The following is a 13,834-nucleotide window of genomic DNA, read 5'->3' on the forward strand; positions in this document are numbered from 1 at the left end:
CATCTAATCCCTGATTGTCTGTGAGGGGATTACAAACCCAAACACAAACGCCATGGATATCCCAATGGACCATCTAATCCCTGATTGTCTGTGAGGGGATTACAAACCCAAACACAAACGCCATGGATATCCCAATGGACTATCCAATCCCTGATTGTCTGTGAGGGGATTACAAACCCAAACACAAACGCCATGGATATCCCAATGGACTATCTAATCCCTGATTGTCTGTGAGGGGATTACAAACCTAAACACAAACGCCATGGATATCCCAATGGACCATCTAATCCCTGATTGTCTGTGAGGGGATTACAAACCCAAACACAAACCCCATGGATATCCCAATGGACCATCTAATCCCTGATTGTCTGTGAGGGGATTACAAACCCAAACACAAACGCCATGGATATCCCAATGGACCATCTAATCCCTGATTGTCTGTGAGGGGATTACAAACCCAAATGCAAACGTGGAAAACATGGGGGAATCAGAGAAAGACTTAAAAAATTTAAGAACAAACTTCCCTTACCCAACACCTTGCTGAGTAATGCCAGGTCACTGAGGGGGGAAAGTGGATGAGCTGTCAGCGAATCTGCGCTTCCTACACGAGTATCGGGAGGCCTGTTTGCTGGCATTTACTGAGACTTGGCTGGATGACAGAGTCCTGGACAGAGAAGTAGAGCCGGCCGGCTTCAGTCTTCACTCACAATCCAGCCCTACATTCTGGCACAGAGACTAATTCGGGAATTCTCCTTAGATGGGGGACTGGTTTTGTGGCTGTTGGACTTCCTGAGCCATCGCTCACAGCGAGTCAAAATAGGTCCCCACGTGTCGGGACATACGCAATACCAACACAGGCTCTCCTCGGGGATCTGTTTTGTCCCCACTCCAGTACATCTTGTACAGTAATAGTTGTACTAGTTCCCATCCTGACAGACACCTCGTTAAGTTCGCTGATGACACTGCCTTGACTTCAGGAAGTGTACAACACCTACCTCTTCAACATCTATCAGAGGTCAGAATATAGAGATTGTAGAGGAATACAAATACCTGGGTGTCCTCTTGGACAATAAGCTGGGATCTTTTAATGTAGACTGTACTATACTGACTCTGTTTTACAAATATTTCATTGAGAGTATTTTAACTTTTTGTATTGTTTGTTGGTTTGGCAATGCCACTGTCAGCCAGAGAAACATGCTGAGAAGGATTATTACCACAGCAAGCAAGGTACTTGGAGTCAAACAGACAGGCCTGGATGAGATCTTTAAGGTCAGGGCCCTCCGTAAGGCTCACAAAATCATTTAAGACCCAAGCCACCCCCTGTACCTGGACTTTGAATTACTCCCCTCTGGGCACAGGTATAGGGCACCCCTCAGCAGGAAAAACAGAACTAGACAGTCATTTGTGCCAGGTGTGATATCCCTCCTGAATAGCTCGGGCTAATGTTCCTATCGACTCAGTAAGGCCAGCAGGTTAGTCTTTCTTTTTAAAAATATTTTATTGGACCGTCTAATAAAACTGCTACCAAATTTCCCCATGGGGACAATAAAGTAAGTAAGTAAGTAATGATACATTTTGCATCATATGATTCAAAACGCATCATACTGGCTGTATTTCTGTTTTTCTCAAACGTTTTGAGTAATGACAGGGTTTTACAGTGAGTTTCTAGTGGTTGAACTATTACATTACAAGCTCGCAAGTAGCCTATATAGCCAAGTATTTTGTGCAAATGGTGGATGTGATGACACGCTTATTCATAAGAAAAAAACATAGCATAATAACAAAACGCAGTAAGATGATTTCACTGTTTATGGAACTATTCCTGGACAATCCTAGCTTTGTGGCATGGGGGAGCATTATCCTGCTGAAAAATATACATTTGCAGATTGATACACTGCCGCCATGAAGGGAGGCACCTGATTGGAAATGATGTTCAAATATCCTGTGGCATTCAAACGTGGCTCCACTTATATCAAGGAGCCCAATGCAATGTTGACACGTGGCATGATGGATGCATGTACTCATGTGATTTTCTTCATACCTTAGTCCTCTCATCACTGTGAAACAGCAGAAACTATGATTCATCAGACAAGACATGTTTTTCTCATTCTCCAGTGTCCAGTGTTTTTGTTACTTAGACAACTGCAACCACAGTTTCTTGTTTTTTGTTGAAAGAAGTGGAACTCTGTAAGGTCGTCAGCTGCCATACCACATTCGTGTCAACATACGGCGAGTTGAGAATTATTTTATGGGTCTTTGGGCACCGATGTTGTACTGGACTGTCAGTTGACTAACTGTAGCCCGCCTGCAGCTCTGCACAATTTGTGTCAGGCTACTTTGTCCTCTTTCATCAATGACCCGTTTTTGACCATTGGCCTGAAGTTGCCTAGATGTCCTTTGAGTGGTGGACCATTCTTGATACACACGGGAAAATGTTGAGCTTTAAAAACCCAGCAGCGTTGCAGTTCTTGACACACTCAAACTGGTGCGCCTGGCACCTTTTAACACACCCCATTCAAAGGCACCTAAAAATGTTGTCTTGCCCATTCACCCAAACTCAATCGATGTGACAAGGCTTGAAAGTACTTCTTTTATCTGTCTCCTCTTCCTCTGAACAAGTGACATCAACAAGGGATCATAGCTTTCACCTGGATTCACCTGGTCAGTCTATGTCATGGAAAGAGCAGGTGTTCCTAATGTTTTGTATACGCAGTGTATGTACAGTATCAGTCAAAAGTTTGGACACACCTACTCATTCAAGGGTTTTTCTTTATTTGTACTATTTTCTACATTGTAGAATAATAGTGAAGACATCAAAACCATGAAATAACACATGGAATCATGTAGTAATCGAAAAAGTGTTAAACAAATCAAAATATATGTAAAATGTGAGATTCTTCAAAGTAGCCACCCTTTGCCTTGATGACAGCTTTGCACACTTGTCATTCTCTCAACTAGCTTCATGAGGTAGTCACCTGGGAATTTCAGTTAACAGGCGTGCCTTGTTAAAAGTTCATTTGTGGAATTTCTTTCCTACTTAAAACTTGTTATGGCTGCAATCCCGATATCGGGATCGATATGACAACTACCAGTGAAAATAGAGGGCGCCAAATTCAAACCACAGAAATCTCATAATTACAATTTCTAAAACATACATTTGTCTTATATCATTTTGAAGCTATTCTCCTTGTTAATCCCACCAAAGTGTCCAACTTCAAATAGGCTTTTCAGCGAAAGCACTACAAACGATTATGTTAGGTCTCCACCAAACCACAATAAGCACAGCCATTTTCCAGCAAAATATAGCATTCACAAACACCTGAAATAAAGATAAAATGAATCACTAACCTTGAATTATCTTCATCAGATGACACTCATAGGACTTCATGTTACACAATACATGCATGTTTTGTTTGATAAAGTTCATATTTATATAAAAACATCTGAGTTTACATTGGCGCGTTAGATTGACTAGGGGATGACAGATCCATACCACATTGGTGAGGCGGGTTGCAGGAGAGTATGCTGAAATTGAGGTTAAAAATATTACAAATATATACTAAATATATACAAAGGAAAAATGCAGTCTGCCTGACTGCTACGCCGTTGTGGAATTATATATATACAGTACCAGTCTGGACACCTACTAATTCCAGGGTTTTTCTTTATTTGTACTATTTTCTACCTTGTAGAATAATATTGAAGACATCAAAACTATGAAATAACACATATGGAATCATGTAGTAACCAAAAAATTGTTAAACATCAAAATATACTTTATAATTGAGATTCTTCCAATAGCCATCATTTGCCTTGATGACACACGAAATCTCCAATTTCGACTCCAGACTAAAGGACACATTTCCACCGGTCTAATGTCAATTGCTCATGTTTCTTGACCCAAGTCTCTTCTTATTGTTGGTGTCCTTTAGTAGTGGTTTCTTTGCAGAAATTCAACCATGAAGGCCTGATTCACATAGTCTCCTCTGAACACCTAATATTGAGATGTGTCTGTTACTCTGTGAATCATTTATTTGGGCTGCAATTTCTGAGGCTGGTAACTCTGGGTCTTCCATTCCTGTGGCGGTCCTCATGAGAGACAGTTTCATTATAGCTCTTAATGGTTTTTGCGACTGCACTTGAAGAAACTGTCAAAGTTCTTGAAATGTTCCGTATTGACTGACCTTCCTTCATGTCTTAAAGTAATGATGGACTGTCATTTCTCTTGGCTTATTTGAGCTATTCTTGGTCTTTTATCAAATAGGGCTATCTTCAGTATACCCCCTTCCTTGTCACAACACAACTGATTGGCTCAAACACATGAAGAAGGAAATAAATTCCACAAATTAACTTTTAAGAAGGCACACCTGTTACTTGAAATGCATTCCAGGTGACTACCTCATCAAGCTGGTTGAGAGAATGCCAAGAGTTTGCAAAGCTGTCCTACATGATTCCATATGTGTTATTTCATATGTTGACGTCTTCAATTTTATTCTACAATGTAGAAAATAGTACAAATAAAGAAAAACCCTTGAATGAGTAAGTATCCTAAAACTTTGATCAGTAGTGTACATATGGGATGAGTAATGCAAGATATATAAACATTATTAAAGTGGTATTATTAAAGTGACTTGTGATCCATTTATTAACTTCATTAGCACACTGGTTATTGTTCGGAATTTCAGATGACTGACGTGCCTGAAGTAAACTGCCTGTTACTCAGGCTCTGAAGCTAGGATATGCATATAATTGGTAGCATTGGATAGAATACACTCAGTTTCTAAAACTGTTAAAATAATGTCTGTGAGTATAACTGAACTGATATGGTAGGCAAAAACCTGTGGAAAATCCATCCAGAATTTTTTTTTTGAGTTCACAGGCCATTTCAATGCTAGCCTATGGGTAATAAAAATACCTAGATTGCAGTTCCTATGGCTTCCACTAGATGTCAACAGTCTTTAGAAAGGGTTTCAGGCTTGTTTTTTGAAAAATGTGAAAGTAGTTGTAGTTTTTCCAAGGTGCGCTCATTAGAAAAGTAGTCTTGTTGGCGCGTGAATGATGTTCTCCGTCTTAAATTTGATCATTTAGATATTAGAGTATAGTATCTTAGGATTTTTTTTTAAACATCGTTTGACTTGTTTGGACGAACTTTACCGGTAACTTTTTAGATTTGTTTGTATGCATGTTGAACGAGTGGATTACTGAGATCATTGGCGGCAACTAAACTGACTTTTTTGGATATTAAGAAGGACTTTATCAAACAAAACGACCATTCATCGTGTAGCTGGGACCCTTGGGATTGCAAACAGAGGAATATTTTCAAGGGTAAGTGATAAATTTAATCGCTATTTGTGATTTTGTGACGCCTGTGTCCTCAGATAATCGCATGGTATGCTTTCGCCATAAAGTATTTTTGAAATCTGACAACAAGAAGTTAATCTTTTAAATGATGTATGACACTTGTATTTTCATGAATGTTAAATATTAAGATTTTTGTATTTTGAATTTCGCGCTCTGCAATTTCACCGGATGTTGTCATAGGTTTCCCACTAGCGGTTCATGCACCCAAACAGGTTTTAAAGTGGCCAATGATTTCAAGTCTGTATGAAGGCAGAATCCTCTTTGTATTCGTTATTTGTGATGGCTGTTTAACAGTCTGATGGCCTTGAGATAGAAGCTGTTATTCAGTCTCTCGTCCCAGCTTTAATGCACCTGTACTGACCTCGCCTTCTGGACGCAGCCCGACAGGATGCTCTCGGGCTGCAGCACCGCCTGGTACGGCAACTGCACCGCACACAACCGCAAAGCTCTCCAGAGGGTGGTGCGGTTCGCACAACGCATCACCGGTGGCAAACTACCTGCCCTCCAGGACACCTACAGCACCCGATGTCACAGGAAGGCCAAAAAGATCATCAAGGACAACAGCCTTCCTGAGCCACTGCCTGTTCACCCCGCTACCATCCGGAAGGCGAAGTCAGTACAGGTGCTAATAGGCTAGCGTATCCATTTATGTAGCAAGCTAAAAACACAGAGCCTAATATTAGCGAGCTAGCTGCTTCGAGGATGTCATGTTTTTCAGTGGCTATACACAGCTAGAGATGCAGGTGTCACTTGGTTGGCTAGCAAGAACTTGAACAACTGTTATTGAGTTAGCATAACTCTAGCGTTCGCAAATTCACTCTGGCTATTTTCTATGATTTCAGAGCACTCTTGTCTGAGTGTGCCTGATGGTAGAATAACTGATTCATTTATGAATGTGCAACACCCACTGAATATGACCGGTGTCAGTAAATATATGTAAAAATAAACAGTTATAGTTAGTCACAAACACTCTAGGTAACATGTAAACAGCCTAGCTAACCAGCTCTTCTAGGGCAAGTTAAATGGTCAGACTGAGGTGTTCTCACATTTGTGTCTAGAAGTAGCTAGCTAGCAAGCTAGACTATTTTATCCAGTTAGCTTGGGTGTTTGGTTGCAGGCAAGATCAGATGGACGAGTAGGCTAATATTCCCCATAATTTATCAGTGCAATTTTGATGGCCAACTAGCTGAAAATGTTTGAGAGGGTTTGTCTAATGTTCCTTCATTAGATTTGATCTCATCTTGCTCTGCCTGGCATTAGTTGTTGATCTTGTTGATGTTGTCATGATAGGAGCTGCACCAAATGATTGATGTATTGTAATAATTGATTATGTTTATGTTGTATTAATAGAAGGGGAAATACCCTCCCCCACTGCATTTATAGGGTCCTGGACCATAGATTAGCAATATATGCATTATCAGTTTTAATACTGTTCCACAGTTCTTTTCTAGTCTCTGCCTGTTATTTTTTATTTTTTTAACCTTTATTTAACTAGGCAAGATCAGTTAAGAAGAAGAACAAGTTAAGAAGAACAAATTCTTATTTTCAATGACGGCCTAGGAACAGTGGGTTAACTGCCTGTTCAGGGGCAGAACGACAGATTTGGACCTTGTCAGCTCGGGGGTTTGAACTTGCAACCTTCCGGTTACTAGTCCAACGCTCTAACCACTAGGCTACCCTGCCGCCCCTTATAGAAACGGTCTGAGCAGATGTGTGGGTTATTGCCGTCAAAACAGGGTGTCTGTGAAAAAGTACCTCAAGGCTAAAAGAGATACATAGACACAGACCCTGCAGGGGAGTAAATAGATAAGAAACAAGTAAGACATACCACTGTAAGCCACATGGGAATGGAAAATTACTGCTGAGCCCTTAGAAAACACTGGACTACTGTTTCCTCCTGCAAGTTTGTATATGCATGGGCTTGGTCTCATGAGTAGAAGGTATTGACGTAGGCAGTTACATCACTAGGGGTTGACCATATTAAAGCAACTTTTAACTTTTTTATTTTGCAGAACTTACTCTGAAACATACAGTAATTGCATTAACAAAGGTTTGATTGATTTACTTAAAGAAGATATTGTCTGATTGCTGATTTCACCAATAAGCCAATGATTGACAAGGAACAAGGAACCTACCCCAACATAACTGAGGGACAGAGAGACTACCCTGTCATGGTTGTTTGATTGATAGGACTGTAAAGTTCCAAAATGTAAGAGGAATCCCATGGTATTGACATATTTGCAGAAATCCATTCAGGTGTATTTTGTGGCTTTTGGCAAAAGTGTTCTAATGATATAAAGTCATGCTGTTGCAACTGCCTGTAAACACACAGTCCAGTTCAAAGTGAATGATGGTAGGCCTGTGTGGCAAATGGCTTGTTTTCATTAAGGCCTCCTGCGGCTCTGGTTGGCTATGGTGCAACGGGTTGCGTCGACTCTGGTCCTGGACAAGACATCATTTTTTATTCTGTTTTATGTACTGCAGTGTCTATTAATTGTCCAAACAAACAGCTGCTTTCCCACTCTTTATATTGCTATAGAATTTTCACAATTGCCTTAGTATACATAATTCCCAAATATTCTAAGAATTTATGAAAATGTGAACATCACCATATTGAAGTACTAATATTCTTCCTGGGGGTATATGAACACATTTTGTTAAGATTTTATGTTGCTAAAATGCTGTCAGCTGTCAGGATATTTTGTTTGCCAACCTAGGCCTAGTCTTCTAAGAGTCCTTAAAAAGACAAGAACATAGAGAAAAATTATATAAATAAAAATGCATAATAGAAAGTAAGTTTATTTACATTGTTTTGTCATACCATTGAAAAAGCAGTTGAGTACCATAGGAACAGGTAGAGGTGGAAAATTATGTTTTGACAATAGGAGAGGAGTACTGATTTCTTATTATGACTTTGTTTCTGCAAGATAATGGGTGCTCAAATCCTCCATCTCTCCAATCTCTACAGGAGAAAAGTTGACATTGACATTACTGATTATTTATGAAAAAATTCAACAGAGAAGTTACCCAATTTAAAACACACATTCAAGCCATAGACACTCTTTGAATGTACAACACCCAATTATTCAACAAGGAGAGAGTTCACCTTTCAGACGTAAGTAAGTAATGAAGTCCAGAAAAGCTTGAACGTAGGCGTCATCCATGACAGACTCTAGAACATGCAATTTCAATGTAAAAAATCACAACAGTAACATCAAATAGTAGCCCATGTTTGTCGATGTGGTAATATTATTAAGTTAATCTAATAGGAAATATATTAAGCTTTAGGTTTACAAACACTTGGAAACGTGGGAGACTCACTGTATTCACTGTTTTGGAATGGTTTCACATCATCTTCCCAAACACTCCTTTTGCCCAGTAGGGGTCTATGTCTCACAGTCAGCGTTCGTTGTGCATCTGAGTAAGGAGAAGGACAGACATGGTCTGACCGGTTCAAACTGGTTTTCCTCTGCCCCGTTTCCATGGACCTGTTTGAACCTTCTCCTAGAAATATCCTGCACAACCATTAGCTCCACAGGAGAAGGGTTAGCCATCCCTTTATGAATATATTGTTTCTTTATTCAGTCACAAGATAACAAGACAAAAGGACATACACACATCCTCTTCAACATACACGGACATACATCACTCACATACAACACCCACAAAGCCTATCAACATATTCATTGATCTGCCATTATCCCACCCCACTATTGTTGGCCATCACTGATCTACAGCACAGTTTTCGTATTAAGCATTAGCATAGGTGGGTAAAAGGTTTCACCTGTGCTAATGCTTAATATGAAAACGATGCTGTTGGTCAGTGTATTATGTTCTAAGATGTACTTGGAGTACAGATGAGGGTAACTCACATGGCCCAAGGAGGTATCCTGCACTATTCAGTGTCCAACCTCTCTTTTCAAAACCCTAATAAAAAAATGAATTAACGCAATGATGGAATGTCAACAACATGCTGAATGTTGATTGGAGTTAAAATCTTTAAATGAATGAAATATCTTTAAGCAAACAAGTAACATCCGTAATCTACCTTAAATTATTTTAAATTGTGAAATTAAAGTTTTCACTCATGATCATGATGAATATATATTTTTATTTGAAACAAATGTAGGTGGCAAAATATCATTTAACTTTAGCAATAACTCCATAGATTTGCTCTTACCATTAATGAAATTCCACTGGATTCAGACAGTTGTCCAAAGAGGACAAGAAATGCACACAGAATGGTATTACGTCTTTGCATCTGTTGATAGAAAACACATCACATATTCTGTGTTTGTTAAGCAGGTCTCAATGTGACCATATCTTAATTCATTTAAATATGCGCAGACTACATAACATCTGACCAAATTATGCAAGATTTTACCTCTGAGTTTCCGAGATTAGTTTTAATACAATAATCCTGCACACAGGTATATGCTCCCTGGTCAAAAATTCCATTGTGGGAAAAATCATTGTTCTAATAAATAAAGTCACTTGGGAACATACATCAGGATATGCAGGTTCATTCTGTTTGTGAATTGTTAGCTCAACCCAGTACCTGCCAAATATACTTTGAATGCTTCGAATGTGACCTTAAGTGTTTAACAAAACAACCATTTTCAATGCCAAAATGTGTATTATTCATATGGTATTGGATATCAGCAACCTAAACATCTGAGCACATAAAAATTGTGTAAACTGTTGAGACATCCGTCAATAATTCACAGACATGGACATAATCAACAAACTGAATCCAACAGACAGAGGATAAAGACAGCTGACATCACATTTATATTAACCCTGGAATCATTTCAGCATGATAAATGATATATGTAATTGTGTCAACTTCGTCCAGATTTGTGTTTGAGAGTAGCAACCAAGAATTGGAGTTGGATATTGCTCATACCTACAAAATACAAAACAAAATGTTACATTTGTCCTAAATGGACAGAGATGAAACATTCATATCGCCTTACATTAAAATCCATCCAATTATATCAGAGAGTAAACAAATGTGCTTAGTCAAATGTTGTAACACTACTCATAATGACAAAGACATTGGACCACAAATGAATGCATGACAATTGAAGACAAAGTACAAAACTTCAGAATAACCCTGGAAATTACTAAAGCAATCCTCAGATAATCAGCACATGTATAAACAAATGTGCATCCAAAATAATAACATACCTTTTTTGTTGAAATGAATTTGGTCAGTTCTCAGAAGAAATGACAAATACAACCGACAGTGCTCCCTACTAGACTTATATGGTGATGATCAATAAGGTATGTCAACACTTCCCATGAGAGCGTCGGTCTCACTTCATTTTTGAGTGTGTGACCGATGCGTGTTCGTCTAATGTCCCCCTGAGTAATGCCTTTTTTCCATAATTAAACATTATTCATTGTAATTGGTGCTGCTGTTACTGAAACCGATAATGAGAGGACATGCGCAAAGTGATGAGGCAAAATGTACTCAAATAATATTTCAGAGAGATCTCACTTTTAGGTCACATGCAAATTCACTCAATAAAATGATCATGGCTACATCAATTTGGTGTCTCCGGTGCGTCTGCACAACCCATTGCGTCCTGTGCCAGCGCCCTGCATTTGCAGGGCGAAGATAACCATCCAGCCAGGACGGGTTGTGCAGGCTCTATGCTCGAGACCTCCAGTGCGCCTCCACGGCCCAGTGTATCCAGTGCCTGCGCCAAGAAACAAGCCTCCTGTATGTCTCCCCAGCCTGGTGAGTCCTGTGCCTGCTCCCAGAACCAAGCCTCCTGTATGTCTCCCCAGCCTGGTGAGCCCTGTGGCAGCTCCACGCACCAGGCTGCCCATACGTCTCCTCACTCTATTGATGATCCATGGCATGAAGCCTCCAGTAATGATCCATGGCAAGAAGCCTCCAGTAATGATCCATGGCACGAAGCCTCCAGTGATGATCCACGGCACGAAACCTCCAGTGATGATCCATGGCACAAAGCCTCCAGTGAGGAGTCATGGCATAAGGCTTCCAACGACGGCCTCCAGTCCGGAGCCTCCAGCGATGGCCTCCAGTCCGGAGCCTCCAGCAGTCTGGGGATACAGACAGCGATCACAGAGAGGGACAACAAAGGCATAGACTCGTAAATATGTAAATTGCTATTTTTTTCTAATGAGTGGTTGTTCATGTTCAAAGTATTAGCAATTTCTATGAGTGTAGTTATCAGCTCTGAGTTTTCCGCACTTGAGCTGTCTCCACCCCTTTCCTTTGTCTACGAAGCTATCATATTGGTTTCGTCCACTAGGGACTTTTTATTTGTATCATCTACGCAGACGACAACATTCTGTATAAATCTGTCCCTTCTTTGGATACTGTGTTAACAAACCTCCAGACGAGCTTCAACGCCATACAACTCTCCTTCCGTGGCCTCCAACTGCTCTTAAATGCTAGTCAAATGAAATGCATGCTCTTCAACCGATCGCTGCCCGCACCTTCCCACCCGACTAGCATTACTACTCTGGACGGCTCTGACTTAGAATATGTGGACAACTACAAATACCTGGGTGTCTGGCTAGACTGTAAACTCTCCTTCCAGACTCACCTTAAGCATCTCCAATCCAAAGTTAAATCTAGAATTGGCTTCCTATTATGCAACACAGCCTCCTTCACTCATGCTGCTAAACTTACCCTTATAAAACTGACTATCCTACCAATCCTTGACTTTGGCGATGTCATTTACAAATTAGCCTCCAACAATCTACTCAGCAAATTGGATGCAGTCTATTACAGTGCCATTTGTTTTGTTACCAAGCCCCATATACTACCCACCACTGTGACCTGTATGCTCTCATTGGCTGGTCCTCGCTTCATATTTGTCACCAAACCCACTGGCTCCAGGTCTTTGCTAGGTATAGCTCTGCCTTATCTCAGCTCACTGGTCACCATAGCAACACCCACTCGTAACACGTGCTCCAGCAGGTATATTTCACTGGTCATCCCCAAAACCAACATCTCCTTTGGCCGACCTTTCCTTCCAGTTCTCTGCTGCCAATAACTGGAACAAATTGCAAATATCCGTTGGAGACCTACATCTCCCTCACTAACTTTAAGCGTCAGCTGTTAGAGCAGCTTACCGATCGCTGCAGCTGTACACAGCCCATCTGTAAATAGCCCATCCAACTAACTACCTTCCTCATCCCCATATTTGTTTTTGTATTTCGGCTCTTTTGCACACCAGTATTTCTACTTGCACATCCTCATCTGCACATAAATTGCTAAATTGTAATTACTTCGCTACTATTGGTCTATTTATTGCCTTACCTCCTTACTTCATTTGCACAAACTGTATACAGATTTTCTATTGTGTTATTGACTGTACGTTTGTTTATCCCATGTGTAACTCTGTTGTTGTATTTGTCACACTGCTTTGCTATATCTTGGCCAGGTCGCAGTTGTAAATGAGAACATGTTCTCACCTGGCTTACTTGGTTAAATAAAGGTGAAATAAATAAACATTTAAAATAATAATCTGTGGGTCTGTTGGGATGGTATGCACAATGGGTCTAGGTTTTCTGGGATAATGGTGTTGATGTGAGCCATGACCAGCCTTTCAAAGCATTTCATGGCAACAGACGTGAGTGCTACGGGTTTGGTAGTCATTTAGGCAGGTTACCTTAGTGTTTTTGGGAACAGGGACTATGGTGGTCTGCTCGAAACATGTTGGTATTACAGAGTCAGGCAGGGAGAGGTTGAAAATATCAGGGAAGACACTTGCCAGTTGGTCAGCGCATGCTCGGAGTACACGTCCTGGTAATCCATCTGTGGATGTTGACCTGTTTAAAGATCTTACTCACATCGGCTGCAGAGAGCGTGAACACAAAGTTATCAAGAACAGCTGATGCTCTCATGCATGTTTCAGTGTTATTTGCCTCGAAGTGAGCATAGAAGTAATTTAGCTCATCTGGTATAGTGGTTCCTCCTTTAAAAGTTGCGAGGTAACACCGCAGGACTTAGAGGTACCCAGCGTCATGGCTTCATTGCTCCAGACCACCGCAAGGGGGAGTTAGAGCACTCATTATGTATTTGCTTCCGAAGGTTTTTATATGACCAATCATATTGAATGGTTCCAATGACAAATTTGACACGAGCCACCCGTTGCTGGTGACTTTTTCAGCAAAGATGGCTGACAAAACATTACAGTGGAAGCAAATGTAAGTAAATGTAACGTCATAACGAGTCAAGCAAAACATTTACAATTGAGAGGAATATGTTAGTTGATGTAGAGACAAATGATTGTGCATATTTTTGGGTCATAAAGTTAATTTACGAAAATCGCTATTTAGCAAGTTAGCTAACATTAGCCAGCTAGCTAGCTAGTGTTATGACATGAGCATGAAATTGTAATTGGTGTTGTTTCATGTTTTAGGGAATTCTGAGAAAACCAGCAAACCAGGCTGTCATCTTGTGAAACAGTGGATGTAAAGAATCTAG

General features: G+C 40.3%; 1 long non-coding RNA gene across 1 annotated transcript; it reads right to left on the minus strand.

Moving 5' to 3' along the window:
* Positions 1–8,456: 8,456 nt before the first annotated feature.
* LOC112224048 lies at positions 8,457–9,632 on the minus strand. The gene is made up of 4 exons (XR_002949416.2): positions 9,542–9,632; positions 9,234–9,288; positions 8,683–8,778; positions 8,457–8,533 (listed from the first exon to the last, which is right to left on the minus strand). It is a non-coding gene; the product is annotated as an uncharacterized LOC112224048 (long non-coding RNA).
* Positions 9,633–13,834: the final 4,202 nt, after the last annotated feature.

This window comes from Oncorhynchus tshawytscha, linkage group LG25 (genome assembly GCF_018296145.1).
Source record: "Oncorhynchus tshawytscha isolate Ot180627B linkage group LG25, Otsh_v2.0, whole genome shotgun sequence".
Lineage (NCBI taxonomy): Eukaryota > Metazoa > Chordata > Actinopteri > Salmoniformes > Salmonidae > Oncorhynchus > Oncorhynchus tshawytscha.